Genomic DNA, 20,728 nt, shown 5'->3' with positions numbered 1-20,728 from the left:
GATGATCTGACGCTAATTAATGTACAACGTCCTTTAACACCTGTGCAAGAATAGCACGCGAGTGCCGAGTGAGGAATATAATGCTTAATATTCACGTAAGGTAATGAGATCTATACGCTATGTTGGCCCAGATATGCCGACGATGCGCAAGCGTACAAAAAGACCTTGAACTGCTAGTCCCGTCTGATGCACTGTCTTGACAATCCGGCCAAGTTTCCTCAGCTTCTTTTTTTTTCTATTCTCCCTGAGCTCAATTGTGTCAATTGCTTTTATATCGAAAAGAAATAGCGACAAGCTGTCGTTGAGGGCTTTCCGTTTCATAGAGCTCCATTTTAAAATGACCGAGGCATTCAAAGTAACTACCGATTCCCGCAGTTCAGCATGGATGTTTAGGAGTGAAAATGAGCCACTTAGGCCTTCCACTTTCAGCACTACCACTTAACTGCATTCCTAAACGAACAACACTTGAGTACTGAAAGAATACTTCACCGCTATAAAATTACTTGGAGTTGCCCAACGATATAGGCCCCGGCATTTCTTTCGAGGAATGCTATAGGACTTAAGACTGGTGAGCACGCAATTCCTTCCGAGGCGCTTATTCCGACTTTATTTTATACCCTTAGAATTACATTGCCCTAACGTTCATTCTTATCTCTTCTCGCAAAACTGCCTTAGACTAACAATAATAATACCTAAAGTTTTACGTGCCAAAAATACGATTCGATCAATAGGCACGCCGTAGTGGAAGGCTCCGTAAACTTCAACCTTCTGGTGCTTTATAACATGCACGGACATTGCACAGTATACGGGCTTCTTCTATCATTTCGCATCCATCGAAATGCCACGGCCGGGATCGAACCCGCTACCTTCATGTCAGCAGCCGAGTACCATAACCGCGACACCACAGCGGCGAACTGCCTGTGAAGAAACTTTACCAAAGATATAATATCGTATTGCAAATTACTCTTGAACATCCCTCAAGTCAATGCTGTTGCAGCCCGAGAACCGGCAACTCAGCGTTCTTTTTTTTCTCTCTCTCAGTAGTTTTACGCCTGATTTTACCTAATGATATGACGTTAACGGCATCCCTTAAAGGGGGCTCTGAAAGATTTTTTCTAAGAAACCATGGAATGAATTCACTCGAACAGCCTCACAAATTTAACGCCGCAAAAATTTCAGAAACCTGTCCAGTACGAGCAGAGTTGCAAAGATTTGTCGTACGCTTAAATCGCATTCTATCTTCTCTTGTCCCAATGAGAGCACTGGTAGCTAAAAAAAAGAGGGAGGGATGGCAGGGGCAAAGAAAACACGTCACGCGCGTCTCGTGACCTTGAGCACCTTTTTCCCTCTCTCTCTCTCTCTCTCTCTCTCTCTCTTAAAAGACGCTGCTTTTTCGGTGCGATCGCGCGCGAGAGCGTGGATAAGTCACGGTCTCCCGCGGCGATCTCTGTAACAACCGAGTGCGCCACGTTCAAATCAGCCAATGGCTGATAGATGGGTTTACTGCGAGAGATTTTTAAGCGTCTTCCGTCATTTGTGCAGAAAATAGAAAGCAATTTTTAGCTGACTTCGATAATTTATTTTAAATTCTAAATCACGTGCTCCGCTATAACACTTGTCTCACGTATTCTCGGGAGCCTCTACTACCGACCGGCACCGTTTTCTAACCATGGTGTTGCAGGGCCTCTTTAAAGTAAAATTACCGCAAATATAGATGCTGCGAATGTTATTGGTGTAATCCTTCAGTGCTTTAGGTTGAAACGTCGCCAAGGATCAAATGAGCAATAAATCGCTCATATACGACTGGCTCGTCACAAATCAACGAACGATAGGTCACTGATATAAGCCTGTCTCATCACCGTTCTATGGAGAAGAACCGAAACATAGCCCATGAGTGAGCACATCGCCATTGTGATATCCCCGGAAATGACCGTGCAGACGAAGCCGCCCAATCTGCTCCCGATGCTCTCCACTGAGCAGCTACAGCACTATCCTGAACCAATGTCATTGTAAAACTTCGTTCACTTGCACGTAAACCGACACTCGCACAGTAGAACTCGACGGAATTCACCATCGCACGTCCTCGCAACTTGGGCTTCAATCAACAGTTACTTTTTTTTTTCGAAGGAAATAACTACAGCTAAAGAGATGCTCCTCTTCCGCCTGTAGCTTGGGGTGGCCTTTACGAATACTTGTTAATTTCGAATTGGAACGGCCAGATGGCATACAAGTGATAACTTTAACTGCGAGGAGACGGTCGCCCATTTTCATGTGAGTCTTCTCGCTTCAGTGCGTCAAGAAAATAACTTTGAAAGGTGTTCCACGCACTTTACAATTACTTATTGTCGGAGGAAAGAGTCTTGTGACACAGGGAGACACAATGCTCGGCAAGGGCGAATTTGAGGACGACGTTACGTGTCTTGCAGACAACTGCTCTTAGGGACATGCTTTAGGCAGTGTCTTTTATTGTATTACTGTTCTCCCCTTTTTTCTTTCTTTGTTTTTTTTCTAACAGTTCTTTACTATTGTGTTTATTCTCTTTACCCCTATGTCCAACATAGGGTAACTAACCGCGGTGAAAACTTGCTAGCCTTCATGATCTTCAATCTTTCCCGTCCTCCTTTTTTATCAGTTCTACATATCAAGTAAACGTAATTTCTTTTCTCTTTAAGCCTTTTTTAACAATAGTGTGATTTTTCTACTCACGGTACAGTGTGGAGAGAACTGCGACGTAAAAGATGCAACTGTTTGATCACATAAATACAATACTAAGAAAAGATAAGCAAAAACAAAACCAAAAACTCGTTTAGTAAAACGCTCTCTTTAGTAAATGTTGCCGCTAACTAATTCTAGATTACTATAATTATTATATGCATGTTCAAGGAATACTGACACAAAGATTTTCAGGCTCTTTTCTTTTCTGGTGAGGTGAGGCACTCTACTTTTCCATCGTTCACCACAATCAAAGGCATCGCTACGCACATACACACGCGCGCACACATTCTTGTAAATTAGTAAAACGCGTCGGCAGAGTCAGACATTCACCATTCTATCCCTCTGTATATGTAGACAGCCCATTCTGTGCCTGACAGTATAACAAATCATCCCTTCGACTTCATTCTACACAGTTTACATTATAGGTTGGCGGTTAGGTGTCTCTGTCTCACTTTTCTCCCCATTAAATACGGTCCGCGACGGCCTCCGTCGTAATGAAATCCAAACAGGAACAGCGTTCGATAACAGACAGTCGCGAAGCCGGGCACCATTAATTTTCAACAGGAATATTCCTACGTTGATCTGACTTGCGTTTCTCTTTTGGTACAGCTCAGTGTTCCTGCTTCTATTCACACGAATTTACATAGCCACTGAATCACTGTATAAAACTTCAAGAAATATTTGAGTCCTTCTCGGCGAAAAAAAAAGTGGTTCCACCTATGCAAGCGTAATGTCAACGACCATTTATACTGCGAGTAACAATATCGACAAATAAAGATCGACAAATATAGATAACAGTAACAAAGAATTGACAAATAAACAAGATTTCCTCCTTTTTCGTTACTTGCTGGTTAGTGAAATTTGCCACGGAATGTACGATTTCGCCGGTTATTTTGCCGATATATTTCAATTTTACATTACTAGTGCATCTTATCATCCAATTTTTCAGTGAATGATATTTTTAACACGTCGTCTTCCTTGTTACAGTGTAAATCATACAAGCTGTAGCTGCGCTGCCGCTAAGTGACTGGCAGCATCGACTACGCCTATCAAAAAAATCTAACGCCCCCTCACTTTTTCTGTCAGGATGACATATTTGTGACGTCATTAGTCATACCGTTTTTCTGGTGCGGCAATTCAGGCAGTTGTTTTTTTGTGTGTGTGTGTGCATGTCCTCTTATGATGCACGTACATTCATTATCTGCTGTAGTTTCGTAAGCGATGTAAGTGATATTTTTTTTCTGCAATATGTAGTACCTACAAGCACGTTCACGTTCCCAATGTGAAATACAGCAGCTGCCACATGGTTCTGGCATGAACTTCTTACTAAATAATCATATACGCAAAAAATAAAGAACAATTTCAATGCGTCCTCTTCCGCGTGCTCGTCTATGTAAATCTGTACGCATCTCTTTGTAATATTGCCACCATGTCTGTGTATCTGTGCACTTGTGTTCACGGGTTGAGCTCGCAGTGTCGTTTATTATAGAGAAACGCCGTGCTTTGTCGTCTGAAAGTACGGATTAGAGAAAAGCACGCCCCGGGCCCTCCGTTATCGCTAAGTGCAAAACCTCGTCCACGTCCCCAGTAATGGCTCGACAAAAGGCGCCTCGCTGCGATGCGTGTGCGGCAGGCAGGGTTGTGTGCAGGCTCGTAAGCGGATCGCGGCATTTCTTTTTCTTTTACGGCGGCCAACATTTCTCACAATATATTTACTGATGTTTTCAGCCTTTTCTCCGGACGGGATAAAATACCGCGAAGCGCACGCTCCGTACATTGTATCGCTGAATTAAGATAAGTCGGCGTGCTGTACACCGCGTCAAAAGTACAGCACGCAACGAGGTCGGTGCTTTCATTTTCTTTCACTTCGTAGTGAGAGGCTGCACATTGAAAATGCCTCCGCTCTCAGAGGCAATGCGCGATCCCGTTAGGTGAAGAGAATTTTGGAGAAAAGTCGCTATCAGACTCATTGGCGGATCCAGAAGAATGGTGGTAGTAAAGGCGGTCGCCCCCCTCCACCCCACCTCTTCAGACCTGTTTCAGCATCCCCAAACGCCTTCCGATTCAGTGCCTGTGATTCATTTCCTACAACTAATTAGGAAAAATGAGTCGAACCGCGGTGAGCACAAATAAACACTGTTCATGCTCTGGTGAGATTCTTGCGATGATAATAATGGTCATCATCATCATGAACACTCTTCATGCTCTGATGAGGTTACTGTGATGACCATCATGGTCATCATCATCATTAGGAGCCTGCCTATGACTATGGCAGGGAAATGGGCATCTCTCATGTTTCGCCCATGAACTCGGCCCTATGCGTTCGGCTGTCACGTTATACTTGCAAATCTCTTAATCTGATTCGTCCACCTGATTTTCTGCGTTCCGCTCACGCGTTTGCCTTCTTTTGAAATCGAGTCAGTTACTCTCTTGTGAGGATAGTAACTACAAAACACAAGACAGTCAAGACCCCTCACCTTGTCCAGTTTTATTTCAAGCGACCCCCCACCCTAAAAAAACACAGTGGCTGGATTCGCCCTACAGTGGACTGCGAAGAAAAAGAATGGGGAAAAAAAGATTTCTTTCCCTTCTGAATCGGTTTAGGCGATAGAATAAGATTGCACCACTTTATTTTAAAGTTATTCTCACCGGGTAGTCGAGAGTTCGCTTCCATTTCTTTTTTTTTCGCCATAATCATTTCCTTTTCACAACATTCCCGTTACAGTACCTTGAAGCCTTGAAAACACATACACTGGACGAAGGTAGAACGATGGACAAGCGTGGCCGATTTAATCTAGGACGCAACCTTGTAGCTCTATACGTGACCCCAAGCTCATGTCGGTAAACGGCACAATTTGTATAAAATGACCAACGAGTACGAAACCGACCGCCCATTCAGACAAGCGACGGTCAGACATGGGACGGCCAAGCCACCACCAATGCGGGCCGCCATGCACGTCGGGCACGCATGCGCCGCCTGTAAAGCTGGCTTTTTTGCAATGTGCAACACTTTGCGGTAAAGCGGCTGACCCCACCAGCGCAGGAAAGAAGGCCAGTAGTCGTTCTAACTGCGCCAGTTTCTCATTCTAATTACGCGACCGTCAGACCGGGGTCAGACTGTAGAGTGGCCAGCGATATGGATGCGACGCTTCTGCTGCTGTCCTGCGAAGCTGCTCCCAGTGGGGGCAATTTGGTTAAACGTTTTTATGGCGACGTGTCTGAGTGAAAGCGGACCACGAACACGTATCGAGCTGAGCGTCGTTCATAGATCCGGTGACTGCGCAAACAATCAAGTAAAGCTTCACTGCGTGACGTGATGGTTGCTTTTAAAGCCAGTGATACATGCTGCCGAATTCGTTTCGACCACTTCAGACGCTATTTATGACGCACCTCGACAAAATCAGACGTATAAGCGTTGATGAAACGTGGACAAAAGCATACATAAAAAGACTAGCGCTTACAACAAGCTAGCAAGGTGAAACCAGTGCGGAGATACAAGAATGCACGAAAAGAGAAGGACAACACTTCACCGCATCGCAGCCTCAATACGGAGTTGCACGTGCTTGCAATTCACCTAAGTCGAGAAGCTCCACTAGTGAAAAAAAAAATGTCCAGCTGCGCCTTAAAAAGTAAGTTAGGAAGTCAGTTCAAAAGTTATAATCACATTTGGTCTCTTCGTTCGTGACTAGTACTGATGCTGCTCCCTGTTGAAATTCACGGCAGCCAAAAGTCGGAAACATGTGCGATCTCATCCTAGTCACTGCAGTTCACATGTCGGAAAATATTAACACTGAAGAGGGTCCACCTAAACTGTGAATGAGATTACGAATGTAACAACTGGACTAACAATCATATTTATGCTCGCCATTATTTCGGAATCTAGAGCGCTTTACATTCACATAATGTGGACAATCAGTATCTAGCTCATTTTTTTTCGCAAAAAGTAGTTCACATAAAATGAAATCACCGAACACATTCCGTTGAATTTTCTTTCATTCCTCAAATGACCAGATACGGGGGTGTGGTGCTTATGGTACATTACTGCTAGCCCAGTGGTGCCCCGTCCTTGGACTCCTGCGACCGTATTCATCTTTCCTATCTTCTCTTTACATCCGTCGCTCCCTGTGCCTGCGCCTCTCTCTCTCACTATATACCTTTTAAGCCTATTCTTTTAATCCTTCCTTACCCCCTTCCCTTGTGAGCTACTGTTGAGGTGTTGCACCAGGTGCAGACAGTTACGGGGCTCACTTTTCTCTTTTTTTCTCTTTGAGAACCACTAAAGTAACATAAGGTGAAGGGATCGAATCCCGGTGGTGGCGACCACATTTTCAACGGCACTTAGATTTAGGTACCCATTAAAGAACTCAAGGTGGTCGAAACTTCCGGAGCCCTCCATTACGGCGTCTTTCATCATTTGGAATTATAAGAGACGCCATAGTGGGTCCTTTTTTGGGACGTTATACCCCAACAATGATTTTATCTATCCGTACAATCAAACAAAGCGATAAACTCCAGAGGCCGTAGAAAATTATTGCTAGAACTAAAAGGGATTTCTTGATCCATTGGTTTGACATTCGTGTGCGTGCCACCATACCGTCACTTTCATTTCCTGACGATAAAGTGGCATTTATTCAAAATCAAGCTGATGAGAGAAGTAAATAAACGTGGTGGGTCAAAACGCGGAGTGAACTCTCTCCCTGGCCCTTTTTTTTTGTTTTTGTTTTTCACTCATATGTGAGTATATGGAATAAGAAGCAGTTGATTCACGCATATACTGTTTCTTCCAGTGCTTTTGTCACGTTTCTTCTTGTGTGTGTGAGTATAATTGTTATGTCTCAGTCAATAGCCATGTACAAACGACTACAATTACCATGATGACTATGCTACAGAACCGTAAAAAAACGTATCGTAAGAAGTGTCTCTTTTTATAATAAATTGACTATTGTGCAAACATTACCGGACACATAAGTTTCCTTTCGCGTGGTAGCGTAAGTCCGACTTGTCAGAGTGTATGGTGTCTCCACTATCTCTCTCGTTTATTTTTTATTGCGATAGCAATTATATAGACACTCTCGGCTAGATTTTGCCGCCGGCGCCGGCGTCATGCACCGTATGTATATATATATATATATATATATATATATATATATATATATATATATATATATATATATATATATATATATATATATATATATATATATATATATATATATATATATATATATATATATATATATATATGAAAACGCAAGAAAGAAATCAGAAAAAAATTGGAAGACCCTTAAGGTTCGCCTTTAAGAGTTCAACACGATGGCAAAATATGGCCCCTAGTGCGCCCTTCAACCACTAAATGCATACTTATTAATATGTTTTGTTACACACACAACCACACGCACGCACACGCACACACACGCACGCGAGCGCAAGCGCGACATATCTGCACTATTGCAGTGACTGTGCAGAGTGGCCACTTCCCTGTGCTAGAACGGCGCTCTGCTGTAGTTGAGGCACGTTTTTCACAATGTCTCACAAATGACGCACGCACACACACACACACACACACACACACACACACACACACACACACACACACACACACACACACACACACACACACACACACACACACACACACACACACACACGTGCGCGCGCGCGCGAGTGATACAAAGGCGTGACACGTTTTCCACTAGATGGACATTGTTGTCCATTTTTAGAGCTGTCTGAAAGTTCTTGTGTGTTCTTAGCGGCAATGGCTATCCCGGCCTTTTTCGACGTAGTTCGACACCTGTCGAAACAAAATGCGTTAAGGAGACTTCTTCCAATACATGGCATTTATGTATTGTTTTTTCCCGAAGCAGCTTCAAGTAACATCGTGGTTTTATGGTAGGACACCTGCTTGCCACGTGAACGGCTCGGGTTCGATCCTCAATGGAACCGAAAATTTTATTCTTTATTTTATTGGCTTCTTTCTCAATTTTTCGCTCACGGACGATTTTTCGCTCACAACCAACAGTGCCGACGTCGATGGCGGAATTTCTGCGACACGTGCTCTCTAACGCTATCGTGTTAAAAAGCCTCCGGCGCGCTGAATCGAACGTGGGACCTCCGCGTCGAATGCGAGGCGTTAACCACTCAGCCACCGAGAGGTGCCTCCTTCAACGTTCAAACTGCAAGCTATTTATATCTACCATTTGCGGCTGTTGGTGGGCATCTCGGGGGGGAGGGACTATCATGTTTTCCGCATTATCAGCAAGGTGGCGCAATGAGCACACGACGGCTCTCATCTCTCACACATAGGCCAAGCTGGCGGACTAGTCTGCTAGTGTTGCAACCCCTTGGGCACCAACCTCACTCCCGTCAAACTTGCTTTCCCCCATTTCCCCTCCCCTTTCTGCATAATAAAGTTTATTCCTCCTCCTCTCTCACGCGTACTTTGGCCCGTGGTAAGGAAGGGAGTTGGCGATCTCTCGCGCGCCCTTATCTTCCGGTGAGGAGGAACATACGTCTTGGCTGGCGTTCGGCTTGCACTGCAATGATTCTGTTCTAATTACGGGGCGCGCAAAGGTCACTGCAATCGTCGCACAGCCTCCGTTCGCGAAAAGGGTGCGCTTTTCAGGCACAGCGAAGTAACAGCTGTGACGCTTATTCGCGTTCATCTGTATACCAGTGAGTACGTTTCGTGTGTCATCTGTGCGTGAGAAACGTGGGGCACGCTTCGATCTGCTTGCCATTCTGTGCGTGACCTCTCAATTTGTTGCTATCGCGCTCGTTGCTTCCGCATTTGCGGCAAAACTGTGACTTTTTTTTCTGTGGCAAATTACCGTAACGCAAGCCGCGCCCCGCATCGTGTCCATGAATATGCCATTCAGCAGCTGGGAAAAGCGTGTTGCTCTTAGAGCGGCGTTGAATAGTCCTCGTCTCTATGTACGGCCATCCCAAACTTTTGTGGAAGGCCATACGCGAGCTTGGTCCTCTATTCAAGAGCTTCGCAATGCGTTCACTAGCGTCGTCGGCCTGCGTAAATTGCAACACTAGAGAGACGTCATTTCAAAACTGGTCGCCCTCCCACTCCTGTCATTCAGTGGCTGTGATCTTTCTTATCGCGTCATGAGAAATATTCGCAAGTTTCTTTGACCGTAAACAGTCAAAGGTCACACATATTTCTTCTGTCATGTGTCATGTATACACTCCGAATGTCGCAGAAGAAGGAAGTATGTTGACTCCTATAGTACAACGCTACTATGAAACTGCTTTGTGAAAACTTTTGTAGTTAAGTTTTGATTGATTGATTGACGTGTGATTTAACGTCCCAAAACCGCCATATGCTTATGAATGACGCCGTATAGTGTAGGACTCCGGAAATTTCGACCACCTGGGGTTCTTTAACGTGCACGCAAATCTGAGCACACGGGACTACAGCATTTTCGCCTCTATCAAAAATGCAGCCACCGCAGCCGAGATTCCATCCCGCCACCTGTGGGTCAGCGGCTGAGTACCTTAGCCACTTAACCACCACGGCGGAGAATTTCTAATTTATATGAACTTTTACATCCCAAAAGCATATGATATGATTATGAGAGACATCGTAGCGGAGGGCTTCGCAAATATCGACCATCTGGCGCACTGACAACGCACAGCACACGGCCTTCTAGCCTTTCGTGAAGCCGGAATCGAACCCACGACCTTCAAGTAACCTGGCCAAGCATCGCAACCATTGATCCACCACAGCGGATGATTAAGACAACCTTACCATACCCTTTATTCGCAATGACATGTTACGCTAGAACTATCTGTAACAGGAGACGATGTTCAGCGTTAACTGATGACATCCAATAGCTGCAGGCAAATGACAAGGACCAGTCAAGAGAGAACAGTTTCGTGGGTTCAAGTCCATATTTTTTTTTTTGCGTCTTCTTTATCCGAAAGCATAGGCTACCCAGTCCATCTTACCTGCCCCTGTGGTTCAGTGGTTATGGCACTTGAGTGCTCAACCAAAGTTCTCGGGATTGAATACCGGCTGTGGTGGCAGCATCCCAATGAAGGCGGAATGCTAGAAGTTCGAGTATTTAGATTTCGGTGCAAGTTGGTCCAATTTCCGGAGTCCTTCATCAAGGTGTGCCGCATAATTTTATCATTAATTTAAGACGTAAAACCCCTTTAGATATGCCATTACTAAACTCATCATTTCAAGCAAATAACTAGCTGCGACTGACACGAAAAATCAGTCTACAATTTGATAAATAAATACTCAAACGGCAATAAAATAGTAATGATAAGAAACAAATAGCGAGTTTTGGAAGCTGCCGTTATGATAGAAATAGCGGATCGCGTAATATTGTAGAGTGAACACGCTTAAGTAGGCAAATATTTGTTTCAAAATGACACTCTGCCACAGGAGAAATATATTATACATGCAAATATATATGATACTTGCAATCAGACGAAAACCGTTGTTCATGCGACCGTATAGTCTCAGGCCTCGTACACAGCGAGCGTCATGTTGTATACGTTTCATTCACTTGTATTAAAACTTAAAATTCTCGGGTGTTTTAGAGTAAAGCGAAATTCACACGCGTTGCTGAGCACTCCAAGCAACAGCTTGCGTGAAGACACTTCATGCGCGAAATGTATTACGAGTGTTCGGTCACGGAACATGCACAATACGAACGAGTTGGGGTTAAGTGAAGCACGTTAGTTCATGCTTTTTGTCGCCGGCATATACGCCTAACGCCGGGGACACCACAAACTAACTCGCTTAACTTGAGGTTTATACCAAGTTTAGCAAGCGCAACATGTTAGCGTTGCGAGATTGTGCTCCGTATTTATCACTCGCGAGAACTGTTGCATACTTTGCCGTTTATTCTTCCCGTTTCATTTGTTCACGACTGTACCTGTGTCAAGCACAAAGCAGAGCTTAACCAACCTGTTTGGAAACAGACGGATTTATAGTAAACAAGCTCGGTGTTTCACCTCCACTCTAGCTCAGACGCTTAGAAGTCGGTGAGGTACCACTCCATTACGTACAAAGCATGGTTTAAACTCTACGTCTTATATTTCTTTATAATCGTGCGTCTTTACCACTACAACAGAGTTCAATAGCTTCCTTATCAGTGTTGCTAGCCAAATATAAGGAACCGATTGAAACAAAAGAAGGACGTTAATTGTATGACCACGTATGCTGAGTCACGTCCTGATCATTTCGACCCAGAAACACTGCAATACTGAAACAAGAGTGGTTGTAACTGCTAATCTCTTCTGGCAAACTCAGTTAAGGGGCTATTTTTGAGCACGCCGGTGGGCCACATTTTCGTGACGATGCCTATCACTCGATTTTGTGACGTTCTTATCAACCATTCGTTACCGCCGGCTTTCAGACATAACGCCAGCGCAGGGTCGCTTTAAACGCTAACAAAATACAAAAAACGTTAAAAAAAAGGCCTTTCTACAATATCGCAGTGCGCGCCCCGCCGCGGTGGTCTAGTGGCTAAGATACTCGGCTGCTGACCCGATGGTCACGGGTTCGATTCCCGGCTGCGGCGGCTGCATTTCCGATGGAGGCAGAAATGTTGTAGGCCCGTGTGCTCAGATTTGGGCGCACGTCAAAGAACCCCAGGTGGTCAAAATTTCCGGAGCCCTCCACTACGGCGTCTCTCATAATCATATGGTGGTTTTGGGACGTTAAACCCCACAAATCAATCAATATTGCAGTGCGGTACAAACGTTAGCCATGGAGTTCTTGTGATATGAAGCAGCCGCTGGATTGCTTCTAACAATGATTGTTTCGGTTTTACGTCCCAAAACTATACGATTACGAGGGACGCCACACTCAAGCGCTCCGAAAATTCAGACCACCTGGGGTTCTTTAACATACACTTAAGTCTAATTACATGGGCCATGAGAATTTCCGCCTCCGCCGAAAATGCGAGATTTCATTCCGTGATCTTCGGGTGAGCAGTCCAGCACTAAGGTCTCTAAACCACCACGACGGATTCTCATGGACTACTTCAAGGCACGAGATTTCACACTCTGCAATTTCAATGTGCGCGATAGACCGCGCTTTGAAGTGAATCGCACAAACTTTGGTTTCAAAGAATTTCGCAGCGGAATTTCCTCAGAGCCTTCGTATTTTGCCAAACATATGAAGTCATGCGGTCTGTAAGTACGACGCCTGCCTTTTTTACGCACGCGAGCGCCAAATGTTTCCATCTCTTCGGTGTTAACGCTCTCCAGATATCAGAATACATATATATTTAGTATCGAAATCTTCATGCTTAGATAGCTTAAAACTTTGACGAACCGACAAACTTCGCTACGCCTCATTTAGGTCGCATTTCCTTCCCGACGTAAGCAAATGTTTTTGTTACATAGAGCAGGGCAATAATGGAATGTTACCTTGAAGAGGGAACGGTCTTCACTTTTAACTCTCGACAAAGCCCACTACGACAGGTTTCTATACAAACACAGGAGAGCAAAGTTATTCGAAGTCGAGAAAGCTTTCATATTCTTGCGATTAGCCGACTTCAATCGACTGAATCTTTCAATTCGTTCGCGTACAAAAAAAATTCAAGCGTTCATGGCGAACGTTATACTTGTAAAGTTTTTTTTTTCTTGTCTAACGCTTCTCGCTTTCATTTAGCACGAATGGGGCAGCGAGCAGGATGTGACCATGATTAACTCCTGCAATTCCTTCACTTGGCTGCAATGTTTGTTCATTTTTTATTACCTGGTTGCTGTTTCTATATGAATATCTAGGGTTTGGCGTTTCAAAACCAAGATATGATTGAGAAAGGGAGTAGTGGAGGGCTCCGGAAATTTGTACATCTGGTGTTTTTTTAACGTGGACTGACATCGCACATTGATTGACATCTGAGGATCAACGTCCCAAAACCACCGTATGATTATGAGAGACGCCGTATGTGGAGGGCTCCGCTCTTTAACGTGCACCCAAATCTGAGCACACGAGCCTACAACACTTCCGCCTCCATCGGAAATGCAGCCACAGCAGCCGGTATTCGATCCCGTGACCTGCACGTCAGCAGCCTAGTACCTTAGCCCACCGCGCCGGGGCACTGACATCGCACAGTACACAGGCCTGTGCCATTTCGCTTCCGTCGAAAATGCGGCCGCCACGGCCGGGATTCGATCCCGCCACCTTCGAGCCAGTAGTAGAGCACCATAGACACTAGAACGCTGCAGGGGTTCCAGTTAAGATAAAGCATCGGTAACAAAGACACCGACAGATGTAATGACACTGAAAGCTTCTCGCATACACCTTGAAACATTTCTTACAGGATATGTTCAACAAGATTGAATTATACTTTAATAGTTGTTCTAGTGGAGAGTGATCGACGGCTGAGCACTCGCTACCAGTGTTCGTGTTTCCCGACGTAACGCATTCATCGTTTTCGCTGCTTCTCGCGTTCTGCGCCACACGGGCGCGAACAGGTGTTGCTACAGGTGGAGTTAGCCTGGCAGACCTGACCCGAAATTGATCCGCCTGAGTCTCACCACGGATCATTTATACCGGTATCTTGCCGAAAACGTAATATCAGAAACCTACCTCCTCGCGAATCCTCAGCGCGCAATTTGATAACATTTTCGCTCTTGATGGAATTTACCGCATCATCCCCGTTTAACGAGAGGATTTGGTTGTGCCTTAAAAACTCTACTGTGCCAAGTAAGAAGACGATGGGCCCGCACTCCTGCATGGCTGTTCAAAGTAAGTGTCACTCCTTCCCCGTACTGTACAGAGGGCGATGAAGTTGGGGGATACAGACCACTGCGTCTGGTCCTGGAAGCGCTTTTGATTCGAAATTAAGCTACTAATGAACAGCATGAAGAAAAAACGGTATCCCCACTATTGCTGAGAAGATGTTGTGTTTACGATACGTACGGACAGGTGTTTACTCAAGCATGCTAAGCATAAAACTGCCTATTCTGTCAACAGCTTGTTCTACAAAACAGTCCCCCATTCCGTAAACTTGATAAAGCTCGCGGATGACTTTAAAAATGCTTTACCCGTTCTACAGCAATACGCCACTCGCGATTTCGAAGACTTAACAAACGTGAAGAGGATCAAGTCTCGATGAACGAAGTGAACTGGCAATTAACGGAGCATACGAGGTTACAAAGCAAGGATACAACAGGTGCCGAAGCCCATGAAACAAGTAGACCATTTTGTTTCGCCTCTTTTGCTAAGGTGAAAACATAAAAGGGCTTTTCGAAGAAAAGACGTTCAAGATATTTACAGAGTTAACTCCGTAAATGAAAAATTCTCCTCCGTAAATTTAACCAAGAAATTCTACGTGAACCGGGCACGAAAAGTGCTTTAACCCACGATTGGAAGGATTCTGACGTAGTATTCACCTACCGCGAATAGCCAGCCTATATTTGCAAGGTTTACCATAGTGTTCTGTAAATACAGGCTCTCGTAAAACACTGTTATCCGATGTCTTCATTGACCATCTAAAACTTTCGTGTAGCGGGGAAAATCAATTAGCAGTAAGAGCACTAGAACCGTGCGTTTGGAGTTCAAACTTGTATCGGGACAGCCAGGCCGATATGCTGGATGATAATGAGAGGAGAAACTGCGCTCGCCCTAGTCTTTTAATCTCCTCGTCCAGCTGTCCAAGCATCCATGCCGCTTCATTTATACAAGCTTGTCTGCCGTACATGCATTTGCACTGATTACCTTGCATTTTCGCTTACTGTATTTTGTCGTTTAGATGATTGATTGATTTGTGGGGTTTAACGTCCCAAAACCATGCACCATATGATTATGAGAGACGCCGTAGTGGAGGGCTCCGGAAATTTTGACCACCTGGGGTTCTTTAACGTGCGCCCAAATCTGAGCACACGGGCCTACAACATTTCCGCCTCCATCAGAAATGCAGCCGCCGCAGCCGGGAATCGAACCCGCGACCTGCGGGTCAGCAGCCGAGTACCTTAGCCACTAGACCACCGCGGCGGGGCTGTCGTTTAGATGTAGATACCCTATCAGTCCGGGGAGGAAATATACCGCGCCTTAAATCACACTTCTTTCGATGTGCTTTCACATTTCACACTAGGCAGTCCGAGAACAATAAACGTCCCTCCTTTTTTCTAGATTACGAAATACTTGCGGCGTCAAAGAGAAAAAGGTCACTGCTTCAGTGCGGACTTTACGCCACAGTTGGCACCTTCCCGATTAACCGTAACCGCTTATCAACGAAGCTTAGCGCTATTACCTTTTCAAGAGTACCATTTCAAGATTACTCTCGCAGGCAGATCCCGAAGCTTTTCTGCCGACTTACGCATATCTTACAAGAAAACTCACGCACGAACATGCCACGAAATAGAACCGCACCTTACCTGCCAACGGTCTGCTCGAAAAGCGGTAATCCCTCGGCCTTCTTATCACTTCCGTCGTTCGGCACGAAGCCGAAAGTTGAGTCACTCGAAACTCGAAGCACAGAAGAGCGACGGCGACATCTTCGTCATCTGTCACAAGACTGCCGGGTCGCGGAAACGCATGGTCCGAACGATCGTCGTCAAGTCCTCACACCCACGGCACAGGGACGAGTTCGACGTTCTCACTTTTTTTTTTCCTTTTAGTTAAGCACACTCAATCCTTTACAACGGCTCACAACGGCGCTGGCTTCAACTGGTGGGCCCGCGGTGGTCCCGAGCAAAAGCTGTCGCGGTACGCGCCACGCCGCGAGTAAATAGCGAAAGAAAAGACGAGCAGCCAGGTGAGGAGGTGACCGAGGGGGGCCGGGTGAAGACGGTGCCTGCGCCGTCGATGATGTGAAGCCCGGGCCTCCGCGATCTCTGCCCGCTCGCGGCTTGAAACAACGCGGCGCAGAAAAAGGAAGCCGGATCGGAAGAGGGTGCGCCGACGCCAACGCCGCCCAGCGACGCAACGACGCGAGCCGGGTCCGAGCGGGCACGTGCCTTCGTAGGTGGCGCCACGCGGCGGGAGGCGGAGATAGCGGGGGACGATGGATGCTGTTGTCCGTGAAAAAAAAAAGAAAAACTTCGAGCTACACCTGCGCAGAGGTGGCCTTTCCTGACATTCATGACATATAAAAAAGCGCGAGTTATCACCGGTACCAGAAAAGAGACAAAGGCAGCCATGTTAAAGAGGCAGGGCGTGCAAATACAGGCGCAGGAGGCAATTCGACGCCACAAAGGCCGACTATCAGTGTATCGACTTCTCTCTCGTGTCCGAGTTAGCACGCGCAGTCTTATTAACGTGAGTACCTATTTTAATTAGCTCAGCTCTTTGATTTTTTAAGACAATGGACGAGGGGCAACTCGCAGCTAAGTTTCATCGGCAATCCTGAGAACAACAACACGGAAAAGTTTATAAAAACATGGACAGACAAAGACGCACGCGATACAGGCGCTGAAGTTCAGTTTAGTCGTTTGTTTACGAGCGGGTGACATTTTAATGATGCCCCACGAGCCCTTGGGAATACTGCGAATAACTTGTGCAAGCGTATATTAGCGCAAGGCAGGTGCGTGGAGCGTACTGCGTATTGACGCCGCCACATCGCGTCCTCCCTGCAACGAAAACGAATTACAGCAGTCTTTTTAAGAGCATTGATTTTTTTTTTCTTTCTGGGCAACAATGCCATGTTTCCGAATGTACAAAAGTTCTCATTACTTATGACATGGTGCGTGCTTGTAAGCCCTTCATACTGCACATCCCAATTCGTTCACTGGACCATAATGGCTCACAAGAACAAGCCTAATCATGCATCGGTAAATGCAAAGGGGCGGTATTATTGAAAGGCCGTTTCCATCCTTCATGGGTGCGTGTGTATGTGTTTCCCGCAATTGACTAAATTGAATTTTAGGGTCTTCACCTGATTATGATAGTCTCCTTAATAGCTTAGTTATGACAACATATGGTTACCAAAAGTGCATAATGTGCACGTTAAGTAGCTAGCGATTTCACGTCATTTACCGCGCAACTGCAAAAGGAGTGCTTTTTTTTGTGACCGATATGATGTCGATTGTAGTGCTTTGGTAAAATCCACCCACCACTGAGCAGGGCACACAAATAACTTATCCGATTGTACAGAGCAGTCTATGAAAGAAATACGCGAACACAGTGACAAACGCGTGACACACCAATGAACCTAATGTACAAAATAAACACCAAGGAGAGGGAACAAATCCGTGCTAAATTTGGTATAACAATTGGCGTTACAAAGGGACGTTTTTTGATGCACAAGTAACAGCGCAAGCAACCGCAATTCAGATAAGCTTAGACACGTCGTGAAATAAATGATTATTTTGTTCTTTGGAGGTTAGTTGCTGAGCATCATACACACGTTACGAATCGTTCAAAAACTGTTTAATCAAGTTCTCGCGTTTCGTGTGCCAGATGTGATACGTGTTGTTACTGTGGTTGTTTTTACCAGCGTCAGTCAAGCACTACGTACTGCATCTACGGCTTCGTGGTTATAGCTGTCAGGCAATTTTTTTTAATGTATTGTAAAAATAGCCTTAATGTTGACTCTCAGAGACACCACAGCAAGTTAGGTGCTATAACTAGCACTATACATTCAAATCACCCGCCACGATGGTGAAGTTGTTATGATGCACCACTGCTGACCCGAAGGACGCGGGATCGAATCCCGGCCATGGTGCCTGCAATTTCGATGGAAGCGAAAATAGTCAAGGCTGCTCTACTTAGATTTGGGCGCACGCTGAAGAACCCCAGGTGGTCGAAATTTCCGGAGCCCCGCACTACGGCGTCCCTAAGAATCGTATCGCGGTTTTGGGGCGTTCAAACTCAGCATTATTACTTCACTTTCAACTCAGCTTTTAATCCGAAAGAAACACAATACTCAAATATACGCAAAGGAAAAATCCGTACAGTGCATGCGCGTAAGATACGCAAATTCTAATACAAAACATCACCTTCACGCACTCATGCCATATCCTTCATTCTATAGCCAGATAGGATATTTCTTTCTTCATCGCGCAGCCATCGAAGCCTGACACACTGACACATACTGGCAACATGTTCCCATGCTGATTGGGTTCTGCGTTTGTGTTTTAAAAAAAACCAGAGTTGAGCCAAAGGACAGTGTAGTGTACAACTACACTGTCCGGTGCCCCCATCCTCCATCTTTTCATCCTCAAGAGCAAACACTCAAAACGCAACGCCTAAGTTCTTTGCACACATACTCTCTGAAGCAACTCATTTGTTGTAAGCATCATCCCCCCTTCCCCTCCCCGTTCCAGGCTAAAAGATCCTTAGGCAACATCTTCAAGGCATTGATGAACACAAAGTTACTGCTGACCGCAATTAACGACTGTAGATAGATATGTGTGGTTTAACGTCCCAGAACCACCATATGAATATGAGAGACGCCGTAGTGGAGGGCTCCAGAAATTTCGACCACCTGGATGCTATTAACGACTGCAATGGACTGTAGTAATATATGGAGTTTATCTTTCGAAAACCACTATATGATTATCAGGGACGTCATAGGGGAGGGCTCCGGACCTTTCGACCATATCTGGCGTTCTTTAACGTACATTTACATCGCACAATACAAGGACATCTACCATTTCGCCTCCGTCAAACTGCGACCATCACGGCCGTGATGAAACATGCGACCTTCGGGGGACCATTTACTCCAGCGTAGCTGTTGACATGGGTGTTGACGTTGATCGAGTTCACTGTCATGTTACGTCTGCACGTCATGACGTAACTGCACATTGTAACCACCACACGCTGTCATGAGAGCTTCTTCTTAAGTGAAATTATTTATTTTACAGCCATGCTGTGACAGTCGAGACTTGCGATGTGTAGCAGGCGAAACATTACCCCCATCATGAACCGGCGCGCACTGTTTCCATGTTTTTTTTTTTCAACTTCATCTTCATCCTCCTCCTCAGCTTGTCCCGCAGAACACACGAGCCGATTTGTCCGGCGTGAGATGAAATATATCTCATGGGTTATGGAATGAGTACAGAGAAAGAGGAATGGAGAAATTCTTGGCAAAACACGTTTCTTGGCGAGATGATATTCCGATTTCCGTACCCACGATCGCAAGGTGAGAATCCTGACCACTTGCATATCCGGGCATACTAGAGAGCGTAGCACAGTCTTAGCTTAGTTTATTTTAGTTTATTAAAATAAGGTGTAGTATAGTACAATATAGTATAGTATGGACAATTCTAAATACTATAATCTGGTTGCTTCTAGGTTATTTCTAGGCCTTAGCTAGCAGACGCAGTTCGTTTCTAAGTTACTGCTAGGATTTCACTAGGCGATGTTACTTTGTTTCTCCGCCGATTCTCAGCGTGGGCCGGTTCGATTTAAACCACAGGCAAACACAGACACGGCACAAATGTTCAAACTCCAGAAACAGGAACTCGCGCTGGAAACAATCATTCGCAGTTTATTTGTTTGTCACCAGAAAGATTTTAGCTAATACTCACAAGTATTGGCCACACTGTACCTTATAGAGGAAAATTGAAATGCATTGCTTCTTAAGAAAAAGTGTGTGTGTGTGTGTGTGTGAGAGAGAGAGAGAGAGAGAAAGAGAGATGAGAGAATAACGTGACGTAACGAGAAAAAAAAGAGGAAATGAGAGCCAAAGGATTAGAAAAGCTAGAGATAAAAAAATTCGAATAAAAGAAGAGGACGAAGAATCACGTTCATCTGATGGTACCACGAGCAACGACATCATTCCGCTTGCCTGAACGAATTTATGTAGCGCGAATAAAATCACTCTGCGGCCCTTGCCCAACGAAAGCCACCTTGAAGGCTTTGACCCAACTGACTGGCTCCAAACGATAAAAAGTTTTAATCTATTAAATGCTAATGCCAGTGTACCAGTCAGCCTTTCAAAAAACATTCGGCGGAGTGAGGCAAAACGGCCGCATCAGAGAAGCAAGTGATCTATTATTTCCGGTTCATTGCAAAGTGCACATAGGTTAGTTAATGAGAAGCCACGTTGTCCTTGGAGTAGGCCCCATCGCTTTGGGGTATTCTCGCAGC

The 20,728-nt window shown here is 45.2% G+C and overlaps 1 protein-coding gene and 1 non-coding gene across 2 annotated transcripts in view; one reads left to right on the top strand and one right to left on the bottom strand.

Annotated features, from left to right (window-relative positions):
* The window catches only part of LOC142817836 (uncharacterized), a 227,494-nt gene extending 210,976 nt beyond the window's left edge, over nt 1-16,518 (bottom strand). Inside the window, exon 1 of the mRNA XM_075895687.1 lies at nt 16,072-16,518. The gene's annotated coding sequence lies outside the window, so the exon portion shown is untranslated. The remainder of the gene's footprint in view (nt 1-16,071) is intronic.
* On the top strand, nt 12,188-12,260 carry TRNAS-GCU (transfer RNA serine (anticodon GCU)). Its single transcript has one exon. It is a non-coding gene; the product is annotated as a tRNA-Ser (tRNA).
* Nucleotides 16,519-20,728: the final 4,210 nt, after the last annotated feature.

The sequence above is a fragment of the Rhipicephalus microplus genome, chromosome 5 (genome assembly GCF_043290135.1).
Source record: "Rhipicephalus microplus isolate Deutch F79 chromosome 5, USDA_Rmic, whole genome shotgun sequence".
Classification (NCBI taxonomy): domain Eukaryota; kingdom Metazoa; phylum Arthropoda; class Arachnida; order Ixodida; family Ixodidae; genus Rhipicephalus; species Rhipicephalus microplus.
This window is presented reverse-complemented; position numbering and strand designations above follow the sequence as displayed.